The sequence below is a fragment of the Gracilinanus agilis genome, chromosome 2 (genome assembly GCF_016433145.1).
Source record: "Gracilinanus agilis isolate LMUSP501 chromosome 2, AgileGrace, whole genome shotgun sequence".
Lineage (NCBI taxonomy): Eukaryota > Metazoa > Chordata > Mammalia > Didelphimorphia > Didelphidae > Gracilinanus > Gracilinanus agilis.
In genome coordinates this window covers 431,247,250-431,254,893 of record NC_058131.1, presented here as the reverse complement: position 1 = coordinate 431,254,893, position 7,644 = coordinate 431,247,250, and the positions used below count along the sequence as shown (strand labels likewise).

Here is a 7,644-nt window from a genome sequence, read left to right as displayed (position 1 = left end):
TAATTTATACAAAGTGTTTTTTTTTTTAAAAGAAATTCAAAATATTCTTGTCACTAATACATTTATATACGGTTTTCAGTGAGAGATAGTGTTGAACAGTGGAAAAAACCCTGGTTCCTTCACTGGTTCCCAATTTCCTCATCTGAAAATAGGGGGTTTAGTTAGATAATCTCTGAAGTCTCTACAGTTTTCAAAGGACTAGGAGTTCAAAGGTACTATGACTACTGCTGCTAGTACTGCATCTACTACTACTACTATTGCCACTACTACTACCACTATTACTGTTAATTACACCTTCCACCATCACCACCAACACTACTCACAGCTAATATTTACATAGCCCAAAGCACTTTGGAAATTTTATCACATTTGTTCTCACTTCAACCCGAAAAGGAACATGCTCATTATTCCCTTTTAACAGAGGGAGAAGAAACTGAGGTGCAGTGATTTGCCCACACCACTGGTATGTGAAACGGCATTTAGATTATGGACTTCAGGGCCCTGGGCCTCCTACTTGGGAGCCTAATAGGTGAGTACCGTAAGAAAGAAGGTCGTGAGAGGGGGTGGAACAAGGCCTATGTAGAACCAGGGTCAGACACTAGTTCTGCCTCGGGATTGGCAGGCGGAACTGAGGAGGCGGAACGGATGTTGCGGCTGCTCCGGGCGCCAGTCCGGCGGAAGGCAGCGGTTGCAACACCGGAGAGCCGGAAGGTGCTGACAGAGCCGAGGGAGCTGGGGCGGCCATCGCGCTGTGATTGTTGGTAGTTCTCAGAGGCCGAGGCCAGGAATCTTGTTCTCTGCCGTCAGGTGAGGGACTGGGCATGGCCCACCTGGAAGGGCAGTGTGTCCGTCAGCTCTGGCTCCTAGCTGTTCTGAGACAGGGCCTGGGACAGGGCCGAGACTTAGCTCGACCGCAGCAGGGTCAGACGTGCCTCGGACCCCGAGCCTCAGACGTGCCTCGGACCCCGAGCCTCAGTGTGCTTGGGCCCTCGTGCTCGCATCAGGCCGGCGTCTGCGCGTTCGTTGGGGCCAGGTGCGCCTTTCCTAGGCGCGGACGGTGTGCACTCGGTGGCCGCTGCTTTGTTGGCGATCTCGAATCGCAGCTCGGGGCGCCGTAGTGTCCAGCGGGGTTGGGGGCGGAGGGGGCAGGTTGACAGCTCCTATCAGACAGGTAGGTAGTACTCAATTTTGGCAAGTTACTTCACTTCTCTGGGCTGCAATCTACCTGTTTATAAAATAGGGATAACAGGATAATCCCTGCACTGCTTCTCTAGCAGTATTACGGTAGTAGAAGCGCTTTTTAAACATTTTTGCGCAATAGATATGTTAGCATAATATCTGTATAGGGTTTACGAAGCGTCTTATTTCATTTTCTCCTTAGTAACACGGAAGTTGCTTTATCTTGATTACATTTCTTTTAGTTGCAGTGTCTGAATTTCATATCAAATGATTTATACAGCAGGAAATTTGACCTTTTTATTTTACAAGAAATTAAGGTACAGAAAGATAAAATGCTTATGGAACATCGAGGTGCCTGAATGGATGGAGTGCCTAAGAGATGAGCGGTCTTGGATTCAAAATTGGTCTCAGACACTTTCTAGCTGTGTGACTGGGAAGATCTCTTAAACTCTCATTGCCTAGCCCATATCACTTTTTTTGCCTTGGAACCAATATTTTGTGTTGATTCCAAGACAGAAGATAATGGTTAAAAAAAAAATGACTTGTTTAAGATCACACAGATGGGGATAAATAGGATTCAAACCTGAACTCATGAAGTTCTCCGCTACACTTTTCCATTTTAGTCCACTCTCCTGCTTTCTGGTGTGTGGTTTTTTTTTTTTTTTTTTTTTTTTTTTTTTTTTTTTGTCTTTTAGGTATTTCAGTTATTTTGAGGCTTTGGAGGTGGGGGAGGGAAGGGCAGAGATCAGATGTACAGATTTAGTACAAAAGATTTTGCGCCCTCCTTTGACACATTTATGAAACACTATAATGGTTTTAAAGTAGCAGAGCTTCTCAGACTGAGCAGTTGGGAAAGTTGTTTTGAAAGATATTATATGTACCTGGAATTTTGAATGTTTTAAAATTTAAGGTAGAAAAATTATTTGAGTTGAGCAAGAAGAGCTGAAACTTTTTTGGATGCTCCCATAGTAAGGATTTTATTTCCTATGCTTTCTCCACCTGAAGACAGGCATATTCATGTGGGGGAAAAATGCCATTTGGCACCACTGAAAAGTAATATGTCTCAGTGAAAAGTTTTTACATGGGATGATGTTATTTGAAGTTAAGGCTCAGTATCTTTTTGTGTGTATGTATGCATGTGTATTCCAGGTTATGTCTGGTAGATTCTGGTAGTTCTTCTATGAAATTAAAGTTAGCTTATTTTGTTTTGCATAATTAAAAATTTTTTAGATGAATTCATTGATTTTCCCAGTGTCTTGGGATTTTTTAGTTGGAATCCCAATGACCTGTAACCCCAAAGAATCCCTAGTTTTAACAAACCCAGCAAATTTTCCTCATTTTGTAGTTTATAACAGTTTAATTTTAATGAACAAGGCCTGTCTTTTTTGATTAGGAAAATAGAAGAAAACTTATATAAATAATGTTTTCAGGAATTTTATTGTTAAAAAAGATTACTTTAGTGTTTCTTTGAGAAGTTTTATGTTGTAATAGAAATTCAAGTATGAAATATGACTCCAAAAATCAGCCATGGGAAATTCACTTATCATTTGAAGTAGCTTAATAATCAGAATTTTATAGTATGATTTGATTTTCTTTTTCCTCTTCATCTATATATTGTTGTTCAGTGGTTTCAGTCATGTCTGACTCTTTGACCCCATTTGGGATTTTCTTGGCAAAGATAACTGAGTGGTTTGCTATTTCTTTCTACAGCTCATTTTATAGGTGAGGAAACTGAGGCAAACAAGATTAAGTGACTGCCTAAAAATCTTTTTAAGATTTTCTGTGTGTAGAAAAAAATCCCACAGCAAAAAATTTAAAATAATTTTTAGAGATACTTTTCCTGATTCATCTTTTTCTAGTATGCTTTTAGGAAAAAAGGTTTCTGACATTGCTTTGTGTAATTTTTTTTCCCCTGCTCAGTAACAGTAATAATGATGCTAAACTGGCATTTATGTAGGGCTTTAAAGTTCTCAAAGATATTTATATATGTTATTTTATTTGAGGTAGATACCAATACTGTGAGATGGTTATTATTACTTCATGTGTTTATAGATAAGGAAACTGAGACAGAAAGTTCCAACTAATCATACAGCTAGTAAGGATAAGAGTCTTAAGTGAACTATTATCCCTCCTTACTCCCAAGTCCAACATTCTATCAGTGCCACAGCACTGCTCTGTAAAGATAGACAAGCAGTTTATTTGTCTTAGTACTTATTTTTGTAAATTGTGATTTGCATTTATCACGGTTTATTCCTTTCCTTTGTATCTATTTTATAAAAATTAATTTATTATACCAACATTTATTGAGCATTTACTTTGTGTATAGTGTTGTGAATAGATGACAATGGGGATAGAAAAAAGTTTAGCTAAGATAGTCCTTCCTGAATTTTCAAGACTAGTAAGGGGATACACAATGTTATAGCTTAATTAGAGTTGGAAGCACAAAACTAAATACATTGACTTCTAATAGATATGTACTTCAAAGAAAAAGTACTTCATATATTGTTTACATATGTAAATACTTTATATATTAGTATTAAAAGTACTTTATATATTATAATTTATGTTGTTAGATTCTTCCATTCTTTTATATGAGAAATAATCATAATGTCATTTCTCTAAATCTTTAAGTCGTAGAATAGGCACTGATCTATTTTAGTAGAGATATTCTCTCTCTCCCCCCTTCTCTCCTTCTCTCTCTCTCTCTCTCTCTCTCTCTCTCTCTCTCTCTCTCTCCCTCCCTCCCTCCCTTCCTCCCTCCCTCCCTCCCTCCCTCCTCTCCCCCCTTACCTTCTGTCCTAGAATTAAGATCAAATATTGGTTCCAAGGCAGAAGAGGGGTAAAGGCTAGGTAATGGAGGTTAAGATTCTTGCCCATGGTCACACAGCTAGGAAGTGTATAAGGCCACATTTGAATTCAAGGCCTCCTCTCTCTGGACCTGGCTCTTAATCTACTAAGCCATCCCTAGGGTTGTTTCTTAGGACTTTTCTCTACTGATGAAATGACAGGACTGGTCTAGAAAAGAATCTTAGTGTAAGTATGTTACTGGTAGAATCTTGTTGGGGTTTGATATAAACAACAAGGTGACCTGAGCCAATTTAGTTGCATTCAGTTATCATTTCTCTTAAGAGTGGAACATAGTTGCTTATAGCAATGTTTTCTTGGTCTTTTTATTTACTGTAGGAATTATATTAATTAGATTGAGCTAAACTTTGGAGAATGTGTGGCAGAGGTGTCTCAAGCTATTTAAAATCATAAAAGTTTGGACATGGTAATCATGTCATTGAAAACTTCAGAATACTGGTCTACTTTTACACTTTCCATGTTTTTGAATTGTAATATTTTATCATCATTGTCACATTTCAACAAGCTGTTTACAATATATTTTTTTCTGATCAGGTCTTTTTGAATTCACTTGCATTTTAAAATGTTATTCAACTATAATAAATACTTTTTTCCTTTGAAAAGTTTTATAAAAAGGGGGTAGCTGGGTGGATTGAGAACCAAGCCTAGAGACGGGAGGTCCTAGGTTCAAATGTGACCTCAGACACTTCCCAGCTGTGTGACCCTGGGCAAGTCACTTGACCCCCATTGCCTACCCTTACCACTCTTCTGCCTTGGAGCCAATACACAGTATTGACTCCAAGATGGAAGGAAGGGTTTAAAAAAAAAAAAAAGAAAAGTTCTATAAAAATATTGATTTATTTGAAACTTAGAATAGGTCAAAGCCATGTCCACTGACTTATGAATAGGCATCTTATTAATTAACTTACTAATGATGCTTTTTATATATGTAATTTAGTTAAAACACTTAAGTGATTTTTCCAGGTTAATTCTTGATTGTGAAATAAGTTGCTCAAATTAGTTAGCTATTGCTTAAATTCTAGTGATATTAAATTGGTTTTAATCACCTTTACAAAATGTGAATGGAAAATTATCCTTATAGCATGTAATTGAAGCATGACTGAATTTAGTTTCATAATCTTATAATGAAATATTTGTAGTTATGCAAAATTTTGACTCTAACTTTAGGCTGAAGGGCAGTTATTCTTATATCTGTGTTTAGACAGAAAATGTTGGTATATACAGGGTGTCCCAGAAGTCTTTATGTAGTCTCAAGCATCAATAGCTTAAAGCTATCTAGGATATTCTTTATGATGCTTCTGACAACAGTCATCTATCTAGCTTTTACTCAAATACCTTGAGTAAGGGGAACACTGCTTCTGCAAGGCAACCCATTTCATTTTTGGATATCTCAGAAATTTTGCCTTAGATCAAGCCTAAATCTTCCTTTTTGCAACGTCTAGTTCTACTATTTGAGACTAAATGGAGTAAGATTAATCCTGGCAATATGACAGCTCTTCCTAAAATTCTCCATAATTCTTCTCTTTTCCACCTTTAACCACTTTTAATTGCATAAACCAATCATCATATGGCCCTTCAATTACACTGATTAACTGCCTCTCCCCTCTCCCCCTAGCCCCTTACCTTCTGTCTTGGACTCAATACTGTGTTTTGGTTCCCAGGCAGAAGAGTGGTAAGGACTAGGTAATGGGGTAGAAAGTGTCTCAGGTCACATTTCAACCCAGTATCTCCCATCTCTAGACCTGGCTCTTAATCAACTGAGCCACCTCACTTTCCCCTGGTTACCTGCTTTTGACATATGCTACCCTAGGAGTTCTTTCCCATTTTTATGTCCTTTTGACAGTCTGGTGAAACCTCCAAGTCCCATCCCAGAATAATATTTTAAATGCACAAAATAAAGTACTTAAGTTGACAAAAGAAAATAAATTGAAATAGTTATCAAAATAGAAAAAAAAATGTTAGAACTCCAGATTAAGAATCCTTCCCTAGCCCAACAAAGCCCTTCTGTGGTATCCAGAACTGAATACATTACTCTAGTAGAGAACAGCAGATTGTCATTTCCTGTCATTTCTTTATAACTAGACCCTCTACCTTGGTTGTCTTGACTGACATATCACATTGTGGACTTATGTTGAATTTATAATGTACTAAAACCCCCACACATTTTTTATGTAGTCTACTTTCCAGCCTTCCCTCTTCCCCAGCTTATATTTGTGAAGTTGGTTTTTTGAACTGAAGTTTATTTAGGGCTTTACATTTATCCCTCTTAAACTTCATCCTAATAGATTTGGTCTAATGTTCTAATTTGTCTAGATCTTTTCAAAATTTGACTTAGCCAGATTATTGGCTATCTCTTTTAGCTTTGGATCATCTGTATATTTAATAAGCACGTCCTTATGTTTTTATCCATATCATTATTAAAAATGTAAATTGTGCTGGGCCAAGCACAGATCCCCATGGTACTCCACTGAATATCTCCTGCTAAATTTACATTGAACCATTAACAAAACTTCTCTTTTAAATTCTTTCCTTCAATTAATTTTGGCTCTAATTGTACTAATATCTTGTTCATGTCTCTTCACCTTATATGCTTGAATAAAATCTTGAAAAACCGTGTCTACAACATTCCTCTTTTTTACCAGTTTAGTAATTCTATCCTGAAAGGAAGGAAAGTTCATTTTGTGTCCTCTCTTCTTGCTGAAGACATGCTGGTTCTTTGTGATTGCTGCTTTCTTTTCTAGGTGTTCATTAACCAAGTCTTTCATAATTTGTTCTAGAATTTTGCCAGAAAGAAAAGTCAAATTCACTGGCTAGCTGTTTGCAGACTTCATTTTCTTCTCTTTTTTTGAAAATTGAAACATTTATCTACTTTAGTACTGTGGCATTCCTGTTCTTTAATACTTTTAAAAGAAATTTTCATTACCATCTTTTTTTATATCACCTGTATTTCCAAAAATATTCTCCCTTCTCTTCTCAGAGAGGAGTTAGTTTATAAAAGAGAGTAAAAAAAAGGGGTGGTGGTGGAACTAACCAATGTATCAACCAAATCCAACATTATATGCAGTTTTTCACATCTGTAATCATCTACTTCTGCAAAGAAGGAATTAAAATATGTTTTCATTTTTCTTCTTTGATGCTAAGCTTAATCATTACATTTTCTTAGCATTCAGGTTCTGTTTTTGTTCTGTTGTTGCTCTTTCCATTTATATTGCAGATGTATATATTGTATTTCTGTTTCTGATTTATTTCTCTTTGTATGAGGTCATATGTCTTCATATGCTTCTTTGTATTCATAGTTTCTTACAGCATGGGAATTTTTATGTACTTTCTAAATGTTTAGCCATTCTTCGATCTATGTGCACCAATTTTATTTCCAGTTCTTTGCTGCTACAAAAATAGTTCCTTTGAATATTTTGGCATTGGATATTTCTTTTTATCATTAATGTTATTTATCTTTTCAAAGTAGCCAGCAGTGGCCCAGTATTCACATCTAACATTTCTTTCAGTACCACATATGATGTAGTTCCAAATTAAAGAATTTTAGATATTTTTGGTATCTAAATATTTCAGTTCATAAGAATATTTTGGTTTATTTTCCAA

At 36.5% G+C, this 7,644-nt stretch overlaps 1 protein-coding gene across 1 annotated transcript in view; it reads left to right on the top strand.

Annotated features, from left to right (window-relative positions):
* Positions 1 to 718: 718 nt before the first annotated feature.
* Positions 719 to 7,644, top strand: part of SAR1B (secretion associated Ras related GTPase 1B) — a 35,816-nt gene continuing 28,890 nt past the window's right edge. The window contains exon 1 of the mRNA XM_044664690.1: positions 719 to 807. The gene's annotated coding sequence lies outside the window, so the exon portion shown is untranslated. The remainder of the gene's footprint in view (positions 808 to 7,644) is intronic.